The sequence below is a fragment of the Callorhinus ursinus genome, unplaced genomic scaffold (genome assembly GCF_003265705.2).
Source record: "Callorhinus ursinus isolate GAN/ISIS: 27379988/994484 unplaced genomic scaffold, GSC_fseal_2.0 scaffold17, whole genome shotgun sequence".
NCBI classification, from domain to species: domain Eukaryota; kingdom Metazoa; phylum Chordata; class Mammalia; order Carnivora; family Otariidae; genus Callorhinus; species Callorhinus ursinus.
The window spans coordinates 5,258,379-5,282,889 of NW_027397079.1; positions in this window are offsets into that span (position 1 = coordinate 5,258,379).

The following is a 24,511-nucleotide window of genomic DNA, read 5'->3' on the forward strand; positions in this document are numbered from 1 at the left end:
CTTTAAAATTTTGGGATACAGTTTCTTCAAACAGACCAAAATATACCCTAAATCTCTAGTGTATGGCTTTGTTCTAGTCCCCTGCCTGATCACATTCTCTCCCCTACCCCCTTTTTTTTAATTCCTCTTCTTTCTTTTTTCAAACAACTTCTTATCTTATCAATCCTTTTTATAAAATCTTTTATGATTTTCATCTTTACATTCATATTCCATCCCTTCATCGTATTTATCCTTATTTTTGCACATATATAAGTTTTTCTTTCTTTAAAATTTTGGGAGACACTTTCTTCTAAAAGACCAAAATATGTCCCAAATCTAGTCTAAGCACCAGCCTGATCATATTTGATCATATTCTTTATTTTTTTATCTTTTTCTTTTTTCCCTTTTTTCCTTCTTTCCCTTTCTTTCCCCCGGTTTCACATCTCTTCTGATTTGTTTAGTGTATATTTTTCTGGGGTCATTGATTGTTACCCTGTTGGCATTTTATTCTCTCATTCATTTAGTCTCCTCTGGACAAAATGACAAGATGGAAAAAAAATCACCTCAAAAAATAAAAACAAAAACAAGAGGTAGTACCCACTGCCAGGCACCTAATTAATACAGACATTAGTAAGATGTCAGAACTAGAGTTCAAAATGAAGATACTAGCTGGGCTTGTAAAAAGCATGGAAGATATTAGAGAAACCCTTTCTGGAGAAATAAAAGAACTAAAATCTAACCACGTCAAAATCAAAAAGGCTATAAATGAGGTGCAATTAATAATGGAGGCTCTAACCACTAGGATGAATAAGGTAGAAGAGAGAATTAGTGATATAGAAGACCAAATGATGGAAAATAAAGAAGCTGAGAAAAAGAGAGATAAACAACTACTGGATCATGAGGGCAGAATTTGAGAGATAAGTGATACTATAAGATGAAACAATATTAGAATAATTGGGATCCCAGAGAAGAAGAAAGAGAAAGAGGGGCAGAAGGTATATTGGAACAAATTATAGCAGAGAACAACCCTAATTTGGGGAAGGAAACAGGTATCAAATCCAGGAGGCACAGAGAACCCCTCTCAAAATCAATAAAAATAGGTCAACAACCCGACATCTAATAGTAAAACTTACCAGTCTCAGAGACAAAGGGAAAATCCTGAAAGCAGCACAGGACAAGGGATTTGTAACCTACAATGGTAGAAATATTAGACTGGCAACAGACCTATCCACAGAGACCTGGCAGGCCAGAAAGGACTGGCAGGATATATTCAGAGCACTAAACGAGAAAAATATGCAGCCAAGAATACTATATCCAGCTAGGCTGTCATTGAAAATAGAAGGAGAGATAAAAACTCCCAGGGCAAACAAAAACTAAAGGAATTTGCAAACACGAAACCAGCCCTACTGGAAATCTTGAAAGGGGTCCTCGAAGCAGAGAGCCTAAAAGTAACATAGACCAGAAAGGAACACAGACAATATACAGTAACAGTCACCTTACAGCCAATACAATGGCACTAAATTCATATCTTTCAATAGTTACCCTGAATGTAAATGGGCTGAATGCCCCAATCAAAACACAGGCTATCAGATTGGATGAAAAAACGAGACCCATCGATATGCTGTCTGCAAGAGACTCATTTTAGATCCAAGGACACCTCCAGATTGAAATTGAGATGGTGGAAAACAATTTACCATGCTAATGGACACCAAACGAAAGCTGGGGTGGCAATCCTTATATCAGACAAAAAGGATTTTATATCAAAGACTATAATAAGAGATGAGGAAGGACAATAAATCATACTCAAAGGGTATATCCAACAAGAAGATCTTACATTGTAAATATCTATGCCCCAAACATGGGAGCAGTCAATTATATAAGCCAATTAATAACAAAAGCAAAGAAACACAGCAACAACAATACAGTAATAGTGGGGGACTTTAACAGCCCCCTCACTGAAATGGACAGATCATCTAAGCAAAAGATCAGATCAACAAGGAAATAAAGATTTTAAATGACACACTGAAAGAAACGGACTTCACAGATATATTCAGAACATTCCATCCCAAAGCAATGGAATACACATTCTTCTCTAGTGCCCATGGGACATTCTCCAGAATTGATCACATCCTAGGTCACAAATCAGATCACATCCTAGGTCACAAATTGATCACATCCTAGGTCACAAATCAGATCCCAATCTCAAAAGATTGGGATCATTCCCTGCATATTTTCAAACCACAATGCTTTGAAACTAGAATTCAATCACAAAAGTAAAGTCGGAAAGAACTCAAATACATGGAGGCTAAAGAGCATCCTACTAAAGAATGAATGGGTCAACCAGGAAATTAAAGAAGAATTAAAAAGAATTCATGGAAACAAATGAAAATGAAAACTCAACTGTTCAAAATCTTTGGGATACAGCAAAGGCAGTCCTGAGAGGAAAGTATATAGTAATACAAGCCTTTCTCAAGAAACAAGAAAGGTCTCAAATATACAACCTAACCTTACACCTAAAGTAGGGAGAAAGAACAGCTAAAAAAGCTAAAACCCAGCAGGAGAAGAGAAATAATAAAGATCAGAGCAGAAATCAACGAAATAGAAACCAAAAGAACAGTAGAACAGATCAACGAAACTAGGAGCTGGTTCTTTGAAAGAATTAACAAGATTGATAAACCCCTAGCCAAACTTAACAAAAAGAAAAGAGAAAGGACCCAAACAAATAAAATCATGAATGAAAGAGGAGAGATCACAACAAACACCACAGAAATACAAACAATTATAAGAACATATTATGAGCAACTCTATGCCAGCAAATTAGATAACCTGGAAGCAATGGATGCATTCCTAGAGATGTGTCAACTACCAACACTGAACCAAGAAGAAACAGAAAACCTGAACAGACCTATAACCACTAAGGAAATTGAAGCAGTCATCCAAAATCTCCCAACAAACAAAAGCCCAAGGCCAGAGGGCTTCCCAGGGGAATTCTACCAAACATTTAAAGAAGAATTAATACCTATTCTTCTGACACTGTTCCAAAAAATAGATATGGAAGGAAAACTTCCAGACACATTTTATGAGGCCACCATTACCTTGATCCCCAAACCAGACAAAGACCCCATCAAAAAGGAGAATTACAGACCACTATCCTTGATGAACATGGATGCAAAAATCCTCACCAAAATACTAGCCAATAGGATCCAACAGTACACTAAAAGGATTACTCACCACGACCAAGTGGGATTTATCCCGGGGGCCAGGCTAGTTCAACATCCACAAATCAATCAATGTGATACAATACATTAATAAAAGAACAAGAACCATATGATCCTCTCAATAGATGCAGAAAAGCATTTGACAAAGTACAGCATCCTTTCTTGATCAAAACTCTTCAGAGTATAGGGATAGAGGGTACATACCTCAATATCATAAAGCGCTCTATGAAAAATCCATAGCGAATATCATTCTCAATCAGGAAAAACTGAGAGCTTTCCCCCTAAGGTCAGCAACATGGCAGGGATGTCCCCTATCACCACTCCTATTCAAGAAAGTATTAGAAGACCTAGCCACAGCAGACAACAAAAAGAAACCAAAGGCATCCAATCAACAAAGAAGAAGTCAAACTCTCACTCTTTGCAGATGATATGACACTTTATGTGGAAAACCCAAAAGACTCCACCCCAAAACTGCTAGAACTCATACAGGAATTCAGTTAAGTGGCAGGATATAAATTCAACACACGGAAATCAGTGGCATTCCTACACACCAAGAACAAGACAGAAGAAAGAGAAATTAAGGAGTTGATCCCATTTAGAATTGGACCCAAAATGATAAGATACCTAGGAATCAATTTAACCAAAGAAGCAAAGAATCTGTACTCAGGAAACTATAAAATACTCATGAAAGAAATTGAGGAAGACACAAAAAATGGAAAAATGTTCTATGCTGGTGGATTGGAAGAACAAATATTGTGAAGATGTCAATGCTACCTAGAGCAATCTACACATTTAATGCAATCCCTATCAAAATACCATCCACTTTTTTCAAAGACATGGAACAAATAACCCTAAAATTTGTATGGAACCAGAAAAAACTCCGAATAGCCAGAGGAATGTTGAAAAAGTAAAACAAAGCTGGTGGAATCACAATTCTGGACTTCAAGCTCTATTACAAAGCTGTCATCATCAAGACAGTATAGTACTGTCACAAAAACTGACACATAGATCAATGGAACAGAATAGTGAGCCCAGAAATGGATCCTCAACTCTATGGTGAACTAATCTTCGACAAAGCAGGAAAGAATGTCCAATGGAAAAAAGACAGTCTTTTCCAACAAATGGTGTTGGGAAAATTGGATAGCCACATGCAGAAGAATGAAAGTGGACCATTTCCTTATACCACACACAAAAATAGACTCCAAATGGTTGAAAGACCTAAATGTGAGACAGGAGTCCATCAAAATCCTAACGGAGAACACAGGCAGCAACCTCTTCGACCTCAGCCGCAGCAACTTCTTCCTAGAAACATTGCCAAAGGCAAGAGAAGCCAGGGCAAAAATGAACTATTGGGACTTCAAGATAAAAAGCTTTTCACAGCAAAGAAAACGGTCAACAAAACCAAAAGACAACCAACAGAATGGGAGAAGATATTTGCAAATGACATATCAGATAAAGGGCTAGTATCCAAAATCTATAAAGAACATATCAAACTCAACACCCAAAGAAAAAATGATCCAATCAAGAAATGGGCAGAAGACATGAACAGACATTTTCCCAAAGACATCCAAATGGCCAACAGACACATGGAAAAGTGCTCAATATCACTCAGCATCAGGGAAATCCAAATCAAAACCTCAATGAGATATAACCTCACACCAGTCAGAATGGCTAAAATTAACAAGTCAGGAAATGAGAGAAATTGGAGGGATGCCTGAAAGGGGAACCCTCCCACATTGTTGGTGTGAATGAAAGCTGGTTCAGCCACTCTGGAAAACAATATAGAGGTTCCTCAGAAAGTTGAAAATAGAGCTACCATATGACCCAGAATTTGCACTACTGGGTATTTACCCCAAAGATACAAATGTAGGGATCCGAAGGGGTATGTGCACCCTGATGTTTATAGCAGCAATGTCCACAATAGCCAAACTGTGGAAAGAGCCAAGATGTCCATCGACAGATGAATGGGTAAAGAAGGTGTGGTATATATATACAATGAAATATTATGCAGCCATCAAAAGGAATGATATCTTGCCATTTGCAACAACATGGATGGAAGTGTAGGGTATTATGCTGAGCAAAATAAGTCAATCAGAGAAAGACATGTATCATATGATCTCACTGATATGAGGAATTCTTAATCTCAGGAAACAAACTGAGGGTTGCTGGAGTGGTGTGGGGTGGGAGGGATGGTGTGGCTGGGTGATAGACATTGGGGAGGGTATGTGCTATGGTGAGCGCTGTGAAGTGTGCAAGACTGTTGAAACACAGACCTGTACCTCTGAAACAAATAATACATCATATGTTAAAAAAAGAAGAAGAAGAAGAAGAAGATAGCAGGAACAGAAAAATGAAGGGGGGGGAATCGGAGGGGGAGACAAACCATGAGAGACGATGGACTCTGAGAAACAAACTGAGGGTTCTAGAGGGGAGGGAGGTGGGGGGATGGGTTAGCCTGGTGATGGGTATTAAAGAGGGCATGTACTGAATGGAACACTGGGTGTTCTGCACAAACAATGAATCATGGAACACTACATCAAAAATTAATGATGTAATATATGGTGATTAACATAACATAATAAAAAGAAAAACTAAAAAAAAAAGAAAAATTTGCTTTTGTTTCTGCCTTGGTGCTCGTGAGTGAATCAAATTTCCCACTTTTTTTTATCATGAGATGTTTAAGCCTTAGTATCATGTTTGTAGTCTGCTTTTGTCAAATATGGTATATGGATCTAAGACCTTACTCAAACATCAGGAATGTAACCTATACCCACGTTGTCAAATTATAAGTGTGTGCATTCTTTAAATATTTGAAAATGTAAGAAACATGAATCTGATCAAGAAGACTCCATACACCTATTTTCCTTCCTCTTGAGAAACCACTTTGGGGTAGATACCTTGCCTTTTGTCGGTCAGGGGCCATATAGAACAATGGGACCCATTACAGCTGATTTCAGACAGAATTGATACAGTTTGTGTATTTATTGGAAGAGCTAAAAACAGGAAGAAGTGAAGCAAAGCAGGAATTAAAGGTGGAGGATGTACTCTGGGGTTGGAGGGGCTGAATCGTGAAGAAGAAGCCACCAGGTAGTAACTAGGACTCCAGAAGGGGAAATTGGCTGAGGGAGGTGAGAACCATTGAGGAGATACTGTCACTTCCAGAGATACTGTGAGACAGAAGGGTGGGGGAGAAATCTATTCAAATTCACTTTAGAAAAAATGGGTTTGTGTTCTCCTGACTGCAATGCTCAGAGACACAGACTGCTGTGAGAAGTTTTTCTCATTCTCTCTCAGCTGAGGAGGGCTTACCTCTGTGTTGCCTGAATTTTGCTGGAAGGTTTCTTATGTTTTTGTTAAGGATTACCTCCATCTTCTTTGGACTTACTTCATCCTTACAGCTTAAGATCACAGAGGCAGAGACTGCACCCGCCCCTAGTGTCCACAGGGAAGATCCTGATCCTTGATCATGTGAACTTCCCTAGACATATGATTGGGTTGAAGCAGATGGCAGCCCCCTGGCCAGCTTAGGCCACATGTCTGCCATGATGGGGAAGGAAGATGCCTCGTGTATGAGAGGGGGCAATAAACATATTCACAAAACTTGGAAGCAAGGGCATAGCATAGCATGTAGAGAAGTTGAATCACTATGCTGTGAACCTGAAACCAATGTAACACTGTGCATAACTATACTCAAATAAAAAAAAGTAAGAAATAAAAATTGGAAGCAAGATAGGTGACAGTTGAAAATATGTCTCCCATATTTAGTACTATATCATTTTCAACATCCTCTCTGTTTCTATCAGCATATGGCTAGGCATGAACTTCTTAAATGGGTCAAGGCAATTTAGAAAGATTAACCATCTGGAACTAAATTCCTTAATGAAAGTGGCAAAGAGTCAAGGGGAGTGGACATAAGTGGTTCTAGACAACAGAATACAATCCAGTTTGAAGATGTATAGGCAAATTAAGTCAGGAAACCAAGGAACATGGCTACAGATTTGGTATCTGATCTTAGAATCATGACAGAGAACAATGATCATCAGATTTAGGTCTTTGGCCACAAAGATGAGTTTCATACTTTTGTACTATACTTCCTAAAATCCCTCCTTCCTTTTTCAGAACTAGTTCCAGACAATGGGAGAAAAGTTCTCTCCTATAGTGGGCTGTAGGAAAAGCAGTGACTGGCAAATTAGGTAAGCCCTGAGAATTTCGGTGGTTTTGAGAGGCACACCAATTCTTCTGTTTTCAGAAACAAGTATTTCTAATTTTGTCTCGTATAATATCAGGCTCATAGGTATTGTAGAATTTTCAGCTAAGCAAATACTACTTAGGTCTCATTCTGCTCTTGCTTAATTCATTTTCCTCTCCTTTTATTGATTGAGTTAGATAATGTAATTAAAGCAACACGGTGTATTGCCTGCAGTCAGGATAGTATCCCCTATTTTTTTGTAGTTGCATATAATTATATTAAACTTCAGCTTTTCAAAGTAACTCAATTGATCCTCTGTAGAATATTGAATTAAGTAATTGATGTCAGAAAATTTTTTTGGTTGTTATTATATTTTATTCGCCCTGAACTGCATGTTTGAATGATTCCATTCATGTTGACCATACATTACATGCAACTTAACTTTGGTTCAAACCTTCTTTATTCCTTGTATTTATTTATTCTTCTGTATATTTATATAAATTTTGCCTGTAGCCTGCAATGAGTTTTCTGAGTTGCTATAATTTTCTAAAAATGGACCAATCCTTCAATCTTCCCGTATTATATTTTAAGAAAAAACATCCATTGCAATCATTCATAAAAGCTTAATACTGAAGAAAACTAAATAGCAATCCAAAAATAATATTTTCATCATTAAAAGAAACAATAGCAAATTATGCACAAATGCTAACAGTGTAAGTTCCTAAGTGCATCTGATGGCTTTGTTAAATATTGATATCATAGAAGAGGCCTCCATTATATTTGACAAGTCTTACTGGAACACCCTGATATAAAAACCACTCATATTTATGGTGAAAGAACTGATGTATTGATAGCAATACCTACATTTGTAAGTAGGGTCAAAAATACCTTGGTGCCTATATTAAATTTTAAGAGAGGAGTCTTTGATGAAAAGTAATTACTGGTGAGGGAAAGCTCTGAGTAAAGCTGTTGCAAACATGAACATGTGAGGCAGTCTTTGAGTTCAAGTTCTCCTAGAAACAAGAATGGTAAGAAAGTAAAAAGCAAGAAAAAATAAAGTGAAGCTTAAAAATAGACATCTGAGTCAGCAGTGAAGTCTAGCACCGGGTTTCTTTGAGCAACTCATTACTTCTGTCAGACTAGCTAGGAAGTTCCTCTTTCCTTAGGAAAGAGGTACTAACATCAATATGTCTGGGTACTAACTAACTTACTGGAAGGAAACTTGATAGTTGCAATGTGGGGCAGCTGCACACATTGCAAAGAAGGAGGTATGAATGACTCTGTCCTAGTATTTATTCCTATTGCCCACTTTTATAATTCTTTCTCTCTGTCCTGCATCAAAATATTTCAACATATAATCTTACCACATCATGCAGTTACATAATTTACACTAAGGATAAGACAAATCCTTAAAGGTCCAAATGTTTTAACTGGGGAGGGCCAGATCTACATTTGAGCTTCAGATAGACTTTGCATACTGAATTTTTTGTGTATTGACAATTTTTTTTGCCTGGAAAGGACATCTGTGGCATCACAAATGATTCTTATTAGGGCCTACAAAACAACATTAAGAATTACTGCTGCAGTAGAGAGACTCAAATAAAATTATTTTGGGGAGAGTAATTGTATTTGGGGGAGATAATTCTTCATGGATCTCTTGTGTTTCTACCCTCTTGCAAGCAGAGGTACTGATTGTTTGTTCTGGACTATTTTTACAAAAATGTTTGTATAGCAAATCTTCTTGGAAGGTAAAGAAGTAGTCTCTCCCTCTGGAGCAAAGAAAAGTTTTGCATAAAGCCTTAGATGATACAGAGCATATCTCTCTCTGGAGCCAAGGGCCAATTTGCTTACTGCAATTATGGCAAAAGCTCTGGGCTCCCTAATCTAAGGGATCCTTTCTTATAATGGAGGTCACCACAAGTTCAATTGTCACCTGGATCTCTTAGCATCTTCCTGTGGGAATTGGGGCTCAGAGAACCAGGACAAGAAAATGCTGATACTTTGGCTCTTATATTGCTCTGCACAATCAAGTCCTTCATCTTGCTCAGAAAACCTCATGCCTTCAGCCCAGATAGCATCCATGAACTTATGGCAGGCTAACTGTGCAATATCGTTACCTTCACAATTTTGACCATAAGCATGGGAATACGTTCTGGAAGAGGAAGAATCAAAGACCTCCTGGACAGATTAATAGGATTTGAGTGAAGTCCATGATTGATAGAACCATACTGACCAAAATGCACAGTCAATTGCAGAATAAATGCACAATAAATGGTTCTTCACACCATGGCTCTTGATTAGCAGGGATTGGAAGGCAGTTGAGCACCATATAGTGGGTTAAAAGACTTGTGTCCAAAAAAGTGCTCTAGTCATGGCTAACTCTCCTAAGGAAAGAAGAACTTCCTAGCTAGTCTGATGGCAGCCTCAGGTTTGTCCCACTATAAAAACAAATACCATAATTCTTCCTGGGAGTGCAGAATTTTCCACCCCTTTGGTTAAGCATTGCAGAGATGCATACCTGTACTGAATGTGAGAGGAGAGAAATTTGCAACTACTGGGTGCAGATACCAGGCACAATGTGAGAACGTTGACTGGCTTGCTTAGGAGATGGTGGTATGGGTCATATAATGTTATGTTAAAAAAAGATGGCAACAACCATCTATCTTATGGTTTGGCTTCTTCTGCAATCTCTCATGCCAACCTTAGATCATTCAGATATTTTTGCAGTGGGTCCTGGGAGTGCTATCAGGGAGCTTTGACTCCTGGGTGAGATTCCCTGAGACAGAGAAACTCCCCTGGGAAGCCAGAGAAGAATCTGGCACTAGTGTGATGCTCTCACTACTCTGGGCTGGGTTTACAGGACAGATAAATATGACCCACTTGAGAATGAGACTAAACGAAGAAATTTTAGGTAAATTATTCTAGCCATCCCTGCATCCTAGAAGACTCTTGTAGCCCATTTGTTGGAAACAGGAAAGAACTTAAGAAGAGATGTTATCATGGTAGCGGGACATTGGGGTGGATAGACTCTTTACAAAAGATGCCATTGTGGGAATCTGGCCCAGGCCCGTCAGAGGGCACAAACCCTGCAACCCCAGAGACCAAGGTGGCTGTAACTGCCGAGTCAAGAGGTCCCCAGAGCTGACATAGATGGCACCACTGGTGATGACCTTGCTGCTTAATACAGGGAAAGCCAAATACATGAATTTTACTTGGTTGAGCCTCAACCAGGAGCCACATCACTCAGAAACAAAAGCCAATGTGTCTTGTGTACTGCTGTGGAGACACATTCTCTGTTCATGACCCTGATGCCTCCATTCCCTGTTGCTCAGACCTCAGATGACATAAGGAAAAAGATGGTTAGGGGATGAAGCCAGAATCTCAAACTTCAGGAAGGGGAGGAACTCCACATGCATAACTTTGTTGGAGCTCCAGTCACTATATGACCAACCTGCTTGAGGGGAGAGGGGATGACTTATTTCAGCTACGTGGGTTTCAGAAAGGTTCACAATGGGGAAAGGAAGTGAAATTAGCCTTGATATTGGGGGTGGGAGAGATGACCAAATCTATTTGCTTTACTTGCTGTTTCCACATCTAAATATACAGTAAGAATTGAGGTGTTGTGTGCTTGTACATGCATTCCAGAGGGTTTCTTTCAATGAGGCATGCCTCAGGTAGACAAGTGCTAGTACCTCTGTGACCCTGCAACCGTGACAACCACTTTCAGTTTCTCTGACCAGTGCTGTGGCCAAATGGGGCCTCTGGCAAAGGGAGACACTCTCTACATAGAGACAACCCTCTAGGGTTTTGGACCCCCTTGACACAGCTACAAGACATAACCAGCAGCCATTAGCTTCCTAATGGTACTATGCGCTTTGGTTCAAACCAAATACCTGACCCAGGAGATCTTATGACTGATTTGCTCATTTTGGGTGTGTAAACTCAGACTCAAGGACTCACACTGTGGGATAGGCATGATGATCCTCACTTCTCAGATGGACTTGGAATATTCAAGAATGTGACAGACTCTCTCCTTGACCAAACTCCAGTCAGGGTCCTATGAACAATCTTCCCAACTAGCACAGGCCTCAGCCTTGGCCTGTGAGAATTGCAGACTCTAAGCAGTGAATATTTTATCCTCCCCAAAACTAGGAGACTTGAAGATACACATCTTAGCTTAGGCTGCTATAGAAAAATACCATGAACCTGGTAGTTTAGGCAACAGAAATTTATTTCTCACAGTTTTGGAGGCTGAAAGTCCAAGATCAAAGTGCCAGTTAATTGGGTTCCTAATGAAAAATTTCTTTTTGGTTTGTAGACCATGAGTCCTCACATGGTGGAGAGCGAACTCTGGTTTCTTCCTCCTCTTATAAGGACACTAATTCCATCATGGGGGCTCCACCCTCATGCCCTCATCTAAATCTAATTACCTCCAATAGGCTCCACCTCCTCATACCATCACATTGGGGAGTAGGGTTTCAACATGTGAATTTGAAGGGGTTGGGAGGTATAAACATTCAGTCCATAACAAAACAGTAGCATGGTTTCTAAACTCAAAACCACATCCCAGGATGACCCCAGCCTCAATGTGCACACCTGAGAAAGTTCAGTGCTGCCAGGAGAATTTACTGTTTATTTCAACCAAAACCTGATGGTAGGCAGATAGGTTCCTGAACCACTCTTGGAGTAATGACTTTAGAAAACTTGCAGTTATAAATTCTTTCTGTTTCCCTTTGAGATATAAGTCTTTTACCCTCCAGGGCTATCTTCTCCAGAACCTGAGAGCTATCTCTTTGCAATACAAACACTCAGAGTTAACTCCCTGTGAGAGGGCAGCAGCCTGACTTCCATTAGTCTGGCTAGCAAACCCAGATTAACCAAACCCCTATTCCCTTTTTTTGTAAATGTCCACTTTCCTAACTTTGTCTGAGTCCCCAGCCTCCCTTCTCTTCTCCCTCATTCTCTGTTTAAAACACCCAGTCACCTCTGCACAAGTCAAAGTTGAGTTCAGTACATGCTGGATTCTGTTTTTCTAATATAATAGTTATCACCAAAGAATATCTATCCTTGTCATTTTAACTAGTGTCCAGGTTAATTTTTGTTTAGCTATCTGGATTCTCTTGCTGAACTGACATGGTCCTGATAGTAAGATTAATGACAATTTGTTTGAGTTCACTGCTTGCCAGGGTGCCCATCAGTAGCTTATGTGTGTCAAAGTGGAGACATGGTGGGCACCTATAAATTCTACTAACATGCTCTGATAATTCTCACCCTGATCTTTCCAAAACATGGTCTGTGTGTGAGTAGAAAATGATTACCAAAAGATAAGGTTTTAGGACTAGAATGGGGCACTCCTTCCTTCCTCCCCACCTGCCTGCCTTCCTTCATTTCTTCTTTCCTTCCTTCCCTTCTCTCTCTCTCTCTCTCTCTCTCTTTCTTTCTTCTTTCTTTCTTTCTTTCTTTCTTTCTTTCTTTCTTTCTTTCTTTCTTTCTTTCTTTCTTTCTTTCTTTCTTTCTTTTTCTTTCTTTCTTCTTTTTCTTTCTTTCATGGAGGGAGGGTAATACACCCAGCACCTTGGAAGGGTAGCACATTCTACTCTGAGATGTATAGGGGTGGGAGGAACATTAGTGAACTTTTGATCTAATGATCTTTCAGAACCACCCTGGAGCTTTCCTCAAGAAAAGAGTTGCCATGGTGTGGTTCTCCCAAACTGCTGCAGAGTCCTTACATTTAACTTGTTTCTGAGTCTAATATGCCCCTCTGATGGCTTTGACTACAGTTTGATCACCACTGTACTTAACCTTACAGAGAAGTTTACTGAAAGCACAAGGAACTGGCACCTGCTTCCCAGATCTTTCCTATTCCCATTGCTAGTCAAGTCATGAATGATAGATGCCACTCAGAAGGATGCATAAACAAACAGCACAGGTTTCACTGACAGCCCTCAGGCAGAACCTACAACAACAATGACTAGAATCAATTGTTCCAACCAAATTGGGAATCTTGGGGTTACTGGATAACCATGAGGACATGTTGGAGACCCTGTCAACACATGCCTCCCAAATGGTCCACTTCCAGGGACCCTGAAATTTCAAATAGCACTTTCTTTCTAAGGGCACCATATACATCCCTGAAATAGTATGTAGTCATTGCGTCGAAGTCAGCCATTAATGTGTTTCTTTCCAGAAAACATGATGACTTATACCACAGAGATGGTCAGGAGACCTCCAAGTGTTTAGGGAAATACCATCAGTGTATCATGCCAATCTCAGATGGCCATAAAGGGCTTTTTCACATGAGGCTACTAATGGTTACTTGGGGAAGTTTTGTGGAGGGATTACTTCCTTGATATTTATGAACATACTACAGGCAATTATTCCTAGAATGGGAGTCATCCAATTAGAAGAAGTGCTAAAAATCTGTCCCTGACATTATTCCAGTGGTCAGTGGTGACCTAGACCCTGGAAGGCATTCAGTTTCATCTTAGCCAGGGTCATTAGAGTAGTGAGTTCCTCCTTGTGGAGCCAGGGCAGAGTTGGTACAATCACTAATTCATCTTGCTGTGCCTGGATTAATGCCACAGGCCAATGGAAAAGATCAATATAGAAGACTGAGGGGAAAACCACCTGGCATTCTTGTGCGTCGGGTGGGGGTTGGGGAGCTGATCGTTTACGGCACATGTTCAGATGACTGTGTTCACGACACTGAAGCACAAGGTTGAGGTCAACACTGCAGACTGACCTAGTCTGCCTTCTTGGAGTCTTTTGGAAGGTTTCCTTAATTGGGTGCTGTATGAGACAAATTGAATGGATTTTGTCCCACCCTTTTCAGGTCATATTAATCAGAGTGGCTGACAGAGTGGCTTACTCTTAGGAAATTTTGCCAAAAACCAAGACAGTGCAGAAACAAGCAGTGTTTATAATCAAAGACAATTCCTTATGGGCTGCTCACATTTCTGCTTATCTTGCAATAAAGCAGAGGTACTGACTGCCTTTGTTGCATAATATCTTTGTTCCAAAATGTCAAGGATGTTTTCATAGTAATCAGTCTTGGAAGATAGAGATAGCATCTCCGTCAAGAGCAAAGGGCATGTTTATTTACTGGCCATTATAAACGAGTTATGTTCCCAAAGCTCAGATTCTTCTCCTGCAGTGTGACCCACTATATATGTAGGCATCACCCAGCCTCGTCATGCTGCTCTGAGGGAATTAGGGCTTGTGGAAACAGATGCAAGAAAATGCTGACATTCTGACTGACCATTACTTTTGTGAGTAAAAACGCCTTTTATCCCCAATCCAGGAATCTTATGTCTCAGCCAGCATTCATGAACCTGGCAGCCTAAAATTTTAGCTTGCAGGTAGAGTAAATTAATAAACATTTCACAATTCTTGACATATGTTTGTTTTCTATGATTTGTTTTTCTGTCAAGTCATTTATTTCAACAATTTTTATTTATTAGCTAAGTAGGGGCAGGACAGAGTAACGAATTGGGGCTTACAGAGAAGTATTAAATATTAAACAAAAATATCCTGTTCTTTAGAAGCTTACCATATTCTACATATATTTATTAACTCATTTAGTAAACAAATATTGATTGTTGATAATGCTCTAAAAGTTATAGGAATACATATGTTTCTCTGGAGTTAAACATACATTTTGGTTCACTTACTTCACTGTGCTAATAGCTAAGCTGAGGAAAAGATAAATATCCGGTGCTTTGCATGTTTACCTGACCGTAGCAGACTTACTGCAGTCTGGTTAGGTAGCACAGAAGTTTGGGGCTGGGGGGATAAACTAACAACCTTGTACAACTTATTTCAGGTCCTCTTGGCCTCTGTTTTTTATTTCAGCCACTCTTCTGTAAGGGATTCACCCAATTTTACTCAAATGAAACATGATAGTACCTTTCCATGTACCTCTCACCTGCCTAGAGCTTCCCATTTAACACTGAGGCACAGGAGACCTTGAGAAGCACAGAATGGGAAAGTGTGAACATCCTGGGGCCTAAGTGAGATCATGTCCTGTGGGGGAAACCTTTGACCAGCAGAGTCAAGAAAGGGCAGATACATTTGTACCCCTTTCTCCCTCAACACAACCCAGTCCATGGAATATCCTGTAGTTCTATATCATGCTGGAAGATATTCTGATGAGAGCAGTGGCAGGTAACGGGTGGCAAACATCTGAGAAATGTGTCTTTGTTTTGACTCACTCCTTTCCGAGCCTCCCTCCTAATCCCCAGAGATTACATACCAATAAAGTTCTATCATGTACGTTTTTGGTTGGGGTTGTGCTTTTTGGAGAACATGGAGAAAGAGAGGTGTGTTGTGAAAGATGTAGTATGTAAGTTGAGTGTGGCCACACACAAATATTGGGGTATGTGCTAACTGAAAGAAAGAGCAAAACCAACTGCATCAGGGGAAAAGAAAGAAGGTGTGTGTGAGAAATGGCAAGCTGAATTTGATTGCAGGGTTTTATGTATAAAAGTCGGTTATGGTAATTCTGCTCTGAGATTCTGACCATTTTGATGGAGGGATTTATGGTCCCTTTACAGAACCTACATGGCAGAGATCATTGTAAGCAGGGTTTTAAGAATATCAAGTCAAAATTCAAGAAAATCAAATAACTGAAAAATGAAGACAGACCATCAACAAGGATTAGCAGCAAAGAAAGTAAATGTCCTCTTCAAAATCCGACACCTTTTCTGTCACCTTACGTTCAGCCTTGTTACTTTCAAATAATAGCCTGGAAGAGATTCTGCTGTAAATCTCACTAGCTCCTCTGGGTTCTTTAGCTGTCTTCCATACAGTTAATGTTTGCTTTGACCTGTCCTAGCACCACAGAAGGTAGATAGAATAGGAGGTGGTGGGAGAAAGAAGGGGAGCTCTACACAAACTTGCTTGAGTGGTTCTTCCTCAGTCCCATGAAGATAAGGAGGTGAATGGAAGAAGAAACAACTGACAAGAAGAGACATCGTGAGCAGGAAAGATAAAAGTCAGGCATTTAAGAGACAATTAGGACTTTGTTGACTGTTTCTTTTGCTGTGCAAGTCTTTTATCTTGATGAAATCCCAATAGCTCATTTTTGCCCTTGCTTCCCTTGCCTTTGGCGATGTTTCTAGGAAGAAGTTGCTGTGGCTGAAGTCGAAGAAGTTGCTGCCTGTGTTCTCCTTTAGGATTTTGATGGACTCCTGTCTCTCACATTGAGGTCTTTCAACCATTTTGAGTCTATCTTTGTGTGTGGTGTAAGGAAATGGTCCAGTTTCATTCTTCTGCATGTGGCTGCCCAAATTTCCCAACACCATTTGTTGAAGAGACTGTCTTTTTTCCATTGGACATTCTTTTCTGCTTTGTCAAAGATTAGTTGACAATAGAAAAAAAAAGAAGAAGATAGCAGGAGGGGAAGAATGAAGGGGGGAAATCAGAGGGGGAGACGAACCATGAGAGATGATGGACTCTGAAAAACAAACTGAGGGTTCTAGAGGGGAGGGGGCTGGGGGGATGGGTTAGCCTGGTGATGGGCACGTTCTGCATGGAGCACTGGGTGTTAGGCACAAACAATGAATCATGGAACACTACATCAAAAACGAATGATGTAATGTATGGTGATCAACATAACAATAAAAAAATTTAAAAAAAGAGACAATTAGGATGACAGAAGATTCACTAGGGATACTTCCAAACTTAAACCCCAAGTTAGCAACATAGGACCTTCAAAGGATAAGGAAATATGAAGGGAAGTATATGGTGGAATAAAACAAAACAAAACAAACAAAAACAAACAAATTCTGGGCCACAGGGAAAATACCTATAAAAGTATATTCAACCTCATTAGTAAACAAAGAACAACAACATAAAAAGGTACCTTAAAAATAGCAAATTGTTTACTACAGCTTTGTACTATAACTTAAAGTCTGGAGTTGTGATGTCTCCCACTTTGCCTTTCTTTTTCAAGATTGCTTTGGCTACTCTAGGTCTTTTGTTGGAGTTACAGAGTATAATGCTAAGCAAAATAAGTCAGTCAAAGACAAATGCCATATGATTTCATTCATATGTGGAAATTAAGAAACAAAACAAACAAGCAAAGGAAAAAAAGAGATAGAGAGACAAACCAAGAAACAGACTCTTAACTCTAAAGAACAAACTGATGGGCAACAGAGGGGAGGTGGGTGGGGGGTGGGGGAAATAGGTGATGGGGATTAAAGAGGGTACTTATCATAATGAGCATTAAGTAATGTATAGGATGTTTAACCACTATATTGTACATCTGAAACTAATGTAACACTGCATGTTAACTACCCTGGAATTAAAATAAAAAATAAAATAAAATAAAATAGCAACTTTTAAAAAAATAATAGTTCTAGTAAGTTTGACCTATGAGCCAAGTCTCTTTCTTGCATTGATTTTTGAAAATTGTTTGCTAAAATGTTTTGGGAAACATTAAAAATGTTCTATACTCAACTCACATTATTGAATGCCTAGAACTATATATTTATAGCTAGCATTTATTAAATACATACTATATTTAAAATGCTGTGCTGATTGTTTTCCAAATGTTATGTCTTTCCATTCTCTTCCACCCTGGAAAGTAGGGAATATTTTTTTTTGCTCTAAAGATTTTATTTATTTATTTGAGAGAGAGAATGAGAGAGAGAGAGAGAAAGCATGAGAGGGGGGAGGGTCAGAGGGAGAAGCAGACTCCCTGCCGAGCAGGGAGCCCGATGCGGGACTCGATCCCGGGATTCCAGGATCATGACCTGAGCCGAAGGCAGTCGCTTAACCAACGGAGCCACCCAGGAGCCCAAAAGTAGGGAATATTTTGATCTCCAATCTTCAGACCAAGAAATTGAGGCTTGGTGATGCTAAGTAATTTGCACAAGTTCAAATAAATTTTAAGTGATGGTGTCAGAACTGACTTCAGAATTATCACTTTTAACTACTCACTACATAGGTTTTATCTTAATTTATAGCATATCTAAAGATAATGCTGATATGTCAATGATTATAAAGATATTCTAAAAGCACACAAAATAATTAGAAACAATGTTTATGTTCAACAACAGAGGACTACATATATGTTTTCCTTTGGAGCATTATAAAGTCTTTGTAAATAATTTTAATGGAAAAACAACTAACAAAAGTGATACGATATTCATTATACAGTCAGTTTTGCTATACTGCTTGCTTTGAAAATATGAATTTGTTCCAATAGGATTGATATATTGGGAACAATGAGAGCATAATAGTTTTGTGTGTGTTGATGCTCAATTTCATCTATAAGAAGGACTAGGCAAATGTAGAAAACTGCACTCTGATGAACTGAGCTTCATCAGAACACACAGCATGCACAAACACACATATCCACTAGCTACCTCAGTTTACCTCTCCTATAGGAACAACACGCATCTACCTCTGCTGATTCAACTTCGATCCGATTCAGCCTCCCATCCCCCATCCACTACTTCACCTCACTCACAAGCTGTAGCTCTTCTGAAGCCCCTTCCAGAAGCAAATTTAGACCTTTCTGAAGGGAAAGTACCATTTTAACTATGGTATTATGTATCTTGTAATCATTTACAGTGTAAAACTCTGCCACTACTTTTATTAGATTCCTCTCTTTTTATAACTTAGCTCTAACAAAGTCATTGAGTGGTGTGACCCTAGCTCAATTTTGATCTTAAGCCCTGTTTTGTTTTGTTTTTTAATGGTATGACTTTGCATAGCAGAGGGATGTTTAGGAACACCTATGTTGCATTATAACAGAACTGACTGTACAATGGAATTCTATATATAGTGTATCAAATATGTGTATAGAGTAAAATAATGGAAGCAATCAAAATACTGAATGATTATTTCTTGGTGTTCCCATTTCTCTAAGATTTCATGGCCAGTGGCCATTTCTGGTATTCCTCTAAAAAATTCCATTTACTTCATCTTTTTTCTTTTCTCTGTTAAATCCGCATTACTCTCATTATAAAAAAAAATTAAGATGGGCTAGAATCTTATTTTTTAAGTAAAAAGACCTTTTATCTTCTAGTAATAAAAGTAAAATGCTAAGTGACCCCATAGCTTAAAAGCCAGTGGTATTCATATTTTCAACTGTCCCTATAGATCACTGTGAGAGAGACTATCATTACAAATTTATATCAGACATTATAGAAGAAAACAGTGGTTCAGTTTTGGAAGATGAGCACATAGGAACGAAAGTAACCTCAGCTTCTAATACATACATATACCAATATGTATGTGGGCTAATGATTGTTTGCTTTAAAACTATTGCTGATCTAACTGGTGTAAGGTGGTATCTCAATGTGGTTTTGATTTGAATTCCCCTGATGGCTAATGATGATGAACATTTTTTCATGTGTCTGTTAGCCATTTGTATGTCATCTTCAGAGAAGTGTCTGTTCATGTCTTCTGCCCAGTTTTTGACTTGATTATTTGGTTTTTGGGTGTTGAGTTTGAGAAGTTCTTTATAGATCTTGGATACCAGACCTTTATATGTAGTGTTATTTGCAAATATCTTCTCCCATTCCATGGGTTGCCTCCTTGTTTCGTTGACTGTTTCCTTTGCTGTGCAGAAGATTTTTATCTCAATGAAGTGCCAAAAGTTCATTTTTGCTTTTGTTTCACTAGCTTTTGGAGATGTATCTTGAAAGATGTTGCTGTGGTCGATGTCAAAGAGGTTATTGCTTATGTTCTCCTCTATGATTTTGATGGATTCCTGTCTCACATTGAGGTCTTTCATCCATTTTGAGTTTATCTTTGTGTGTGGTGTTAGAGAATGGTCAAGTTTCATTCTTCTGCATGTGGCTGTCCAATTTTCCCAGCACCATTTATTGAAGAGATTGTCTTTTTTCCATTGCATATTTTTTCCTGCTTTGTTGAGGATTATTTGACCATAGAGTTGAGGGTCCATATCTGGGCTCTCTATTCTGTTCCATTGGTCTATATGTCTGTTTTTGTGCCAGTACCATGCTGTCTTGGTGATTACTGCAATATAGCTTGAAATTGGGCAACAGGGCAAGAAACAACAAGTGTTGGAGAGATTGTGGAGAACGGGGAACCCTCTTATCCTGTTGGTGGGAATGCAAGTTGGTACAGCCACTTTGGAAAACAGTGTGGAGGTGCCTCTAAAAATTAAAAATAGAGCTACCCTATGACCCAGCAATTACACTCCTGGGTATTTACCCCAAAGACACAGATGTAGTGAAAAGAAGGGCCATATGCACCCCAATGTTCATAGCAGCAATGTGCACAAGAGCCAAACTGTGGAAAGAGCTGAGATGCCCTTCAACAGATGAATGGATAAAGAAGATGTGGTCCATATATACAATGGAATATTACTCAGCCATCAGAAAGGATGAATACCCAACTTTTACATCAACATGGATGGGACTGGAGGAGATGATGCTCAGTGAAATAAGTCAAGCAGAGAGTCAATTATCATGGTTTCACTTATTTGTGGAACCTAAGGAATAGCATGGAGGACATTAGGAGAAGGAAGGGGAAAATGAAGGGGGGAAATCAGAGGGAGAGATGAACCATGAGAGACGATGGACTCTGAGAAACAAACTGAGGGTTCTAGAGGGGAGGGGGGTGGGGGGATGGGTTAGCCTGGTGATGGGTATTAAGGAGGGCACATACTGCATGGAGCACTGGGTGTTGTACGAAAACAATGAATCGTGGATCACTACATCAAAAACTAATGATGTAGTGTATGGTGACTAACTAAAAATAAAATAATAAAATAAAATAAAATAAATAAAATAAAAATAAATAAAAATATTGCTGCGCTCTTAGTTAAAAAATTACAAGATTTCTGGTATAATATCCTGAAACTCTAAGAATTAAATCTTATTCAATATTTCTTCCAGATTATTTGCTTACAAGTTACCCTTCTGGGACTATCCTAACCTAACAGAACTTGAAAAAAAATGTTATACTGCAAGATTTTTATTTGAACATTGAAACATTAGGTATTTTTTTAAAGTAGTGACCACTGATGATGGAGGACTGCTTACAAGTCAAATAACTTACTTTAAGGTGACAAATAAGGCTCACTAGTATCACATAGAAGTCCCACCTACCTAAAATTTCAATGAAGCACATATATTATGGTGTTTGCTCTGCTTTGCATTTTTCTGTGCTTTCATCATTGGTAAGTCCCATTAACTCAAGTCCTGATGCTCTCAGGATGGGTGGTGTGGTTCAGAGAATGTGATGTATGTGAGCTAAAATCTTGAAGTCCTCACTTCAGAAACTTACTTTACAAAATTGAATGTCTCTAAGAATGCATAGTATTAAATACTGTGTAAGTAGCCCCTTAAAAGACTGATCTTTATGGCCAGTTCTCTTGTTCTTTTATATGATGTCAAAAAAAATCTTCCTCACATCAGTGTGTCTTTATTGCATTCTGAGGTAGTGGGCTGTAACCTTGTTCCAACCTCCTGTAAATTTAACAACATTAAGATCAGAGAGAATTGTAGTGGCCAGATTTTATTTTTACACCTCCTCAGATAGTACTTTAAAAGGTGATCTTCACCTTCCTTCCCAGAGAGCACCCAATTGAGGCCATATATGTATTTTAACCACACTTAAGTGCAGGGTCATTTATGCAAATCTGCTTTCTCACATATCACTCAAGACCAACAAATGGTACCATGACATAAATCAACAATACTCATGTCAATCAAAAATAATTTCTTGAGCTCTGAAAACTCATATAAAATGAGACGACTGTCATCCAGTAGGAGAGAAAGACAAATCTGAGAAAAGAGAATTATTAACACAAGCCAAACAGGAATTCCAAAGAAGTTTTGCAATCTCTGTGTGCTGTGCACTAGATGGGTTTTTTAATATCAGCTTTGCCATTAACTGGTGTAAGAGAATTCCTTGTTTATAAAATTGTAATAAATAATACCTAAGACCCAAGGGTGATATGAGGCATAAATAAGAGAACTATGTGAATATACTCAATGCAGCACCTGTCACCTTCTGGTGGTTCTGCATCTGTGCTCATGTGGAAGAGAAAGATGGGGTTGGTCACATCAATTTCAGAAGCAATTGTGATGGAACCAAATGAGGTATTATCACTACACTAGCAATAGGCTTCAACGCTGGGATAAGTTTGTCGAATAAATGTTCCTAGAGAGGTTTATGTACTTCTGTGAATCATGTCTTAAATGACCCCCCGCTAGAAACAAAAATAGTAAGTCATTCATTTAACTGATTTGCATGAGTGCTTATCATATTCTGGACATTTTTTCTAGGCACTGGGAACAAATTAGTTAATAAAATAATCATTAACATTCCATTTTGGGGTTAAATTCTAGTCCAGTATAAGCTAGTGCAAATGAAATGACATTATTGTCACGAAGACAATGCAAATATTTCAATGGACATGCTATGGTCTGAATGTGTCCATCAAAAATTCTTATGTTGGAATCTTTACTTACCAAGGTGATGGTGATTAGGAGGTGGTGCCTCTGGGAGGTAATTAGGTCATAAATGTAGAGTTGTCAGGATTGGGATTAGTGGCTTTATAAAAGAGTCCACAGACAGCTTCCTTGCCCCTTTTACCATGTGAGGATACAACAAGTTCACAACACGGAAGAGGGTCCTCACATGACCATGCTGACACCCTCATCTTGGACTTCCAGACTCCAGAACTCTGAGAATCACTTTCTATTGTTTATAAGCTATTTGTTCTATGATGTTTTGTTATAGCAGTCTGGATGGACGCAGACAGACCATGTACACAAAACATATGCATACACACAAAAACAGTGACCACAGCCACAATTATGACATTTGGGCTCCAGCTTCAGAAACAGCAATGATGGGTGGCTTAACTCTTCTAGGATATTTTGAGACAGAAAAAAACTAGTACAAGGCCAAGATAAAATTCAAAGACACACCTGGACATCGGGGGCTGCATGTAAGACCAACCCTCCCAGAGAAGACTGTAAGAAGCTGCACAGCACACCCTGAGTCTATAGACCACTGAAAGACACTTCCATTACAGGTAGGACTTGGCAATCCATGCGCTTGGGTGACCGGATCTGTGATACCACGGGTGTCCCAGCAAGACAGAATTCACAACTGGCCAACGCATTATCTGGTTTGAATGTAGTTCAACAAATGTTCAAGTAATTACATAAGTATGTGTGCTTAATATTTAGTGGAAACACACACACACACACACAAAACACAAAAAAACAAGAGCATACTTATAACTCATACTGCTTGTATTACTAGCTAAATAGGAGGAATACAATAGTCATAACAGTAATGACAAGAGCAATCATAATTCTGTGATAAAATATAAGCTAATAGTTAGAAAACACTGATGAAGGAGACATTTTTATAGAGATGTAAATGACAAATTAATTTAAAAAGAAAATAAAAAAAAATGGATACCTTTAAATTCCTTAAGTGTCCTCCTGAAAAGACATATCAGGCTAAAATAATTTTTTTCAAAGGTCCATTTTACATTGAAGAACAGATAATATTTGTGATGGTTATTTTTGTGAGTCAACCTGACTAGGCCATGGGCTGCCCAGATATTTGGTGAAACATTATTCTGGGAGTATCTGTGAAGTTTTGGATGACATTAATATTTCTTTGGTAGACTGAGTGAAGCAGACTGCTCTCCCTAATGTGGGCCTCATTTAATCAATTGGAGGCCTGAACATAAAAAAAAAAAAAAAAGGCTGAGTAAGAGGCAAGACTTCTTGTCTGACTCCTTAACCTGAGGCATCCACCTTTTCCGGCCTTTGAACTTGAACAGAAACATTGGCTTTTGCTTGAGCTTGCTGGTTTTCCAACTGAAACTATATTATCAGTACTCTGCCTCTATAATTGCATGAACCAATTCATTATAATAAATCTATATCTATACCATCTACCTATCTATCTAGAGAGATACATCCTAATGGTTCTGATTTTCTGAAGAATATTAACAATATTTATCTTATAAAAATACATAACTGGATCTGAATAGTTCAAAAGAAGAAAAAAATAAAGTGGGATAAGATAGTACATGGCAAAAAAATGAAGATGTTCACATGTGAACAGAATAGAAATCAAAGATGCAAAAGTCTTAACTAAATATATTAATAAAATA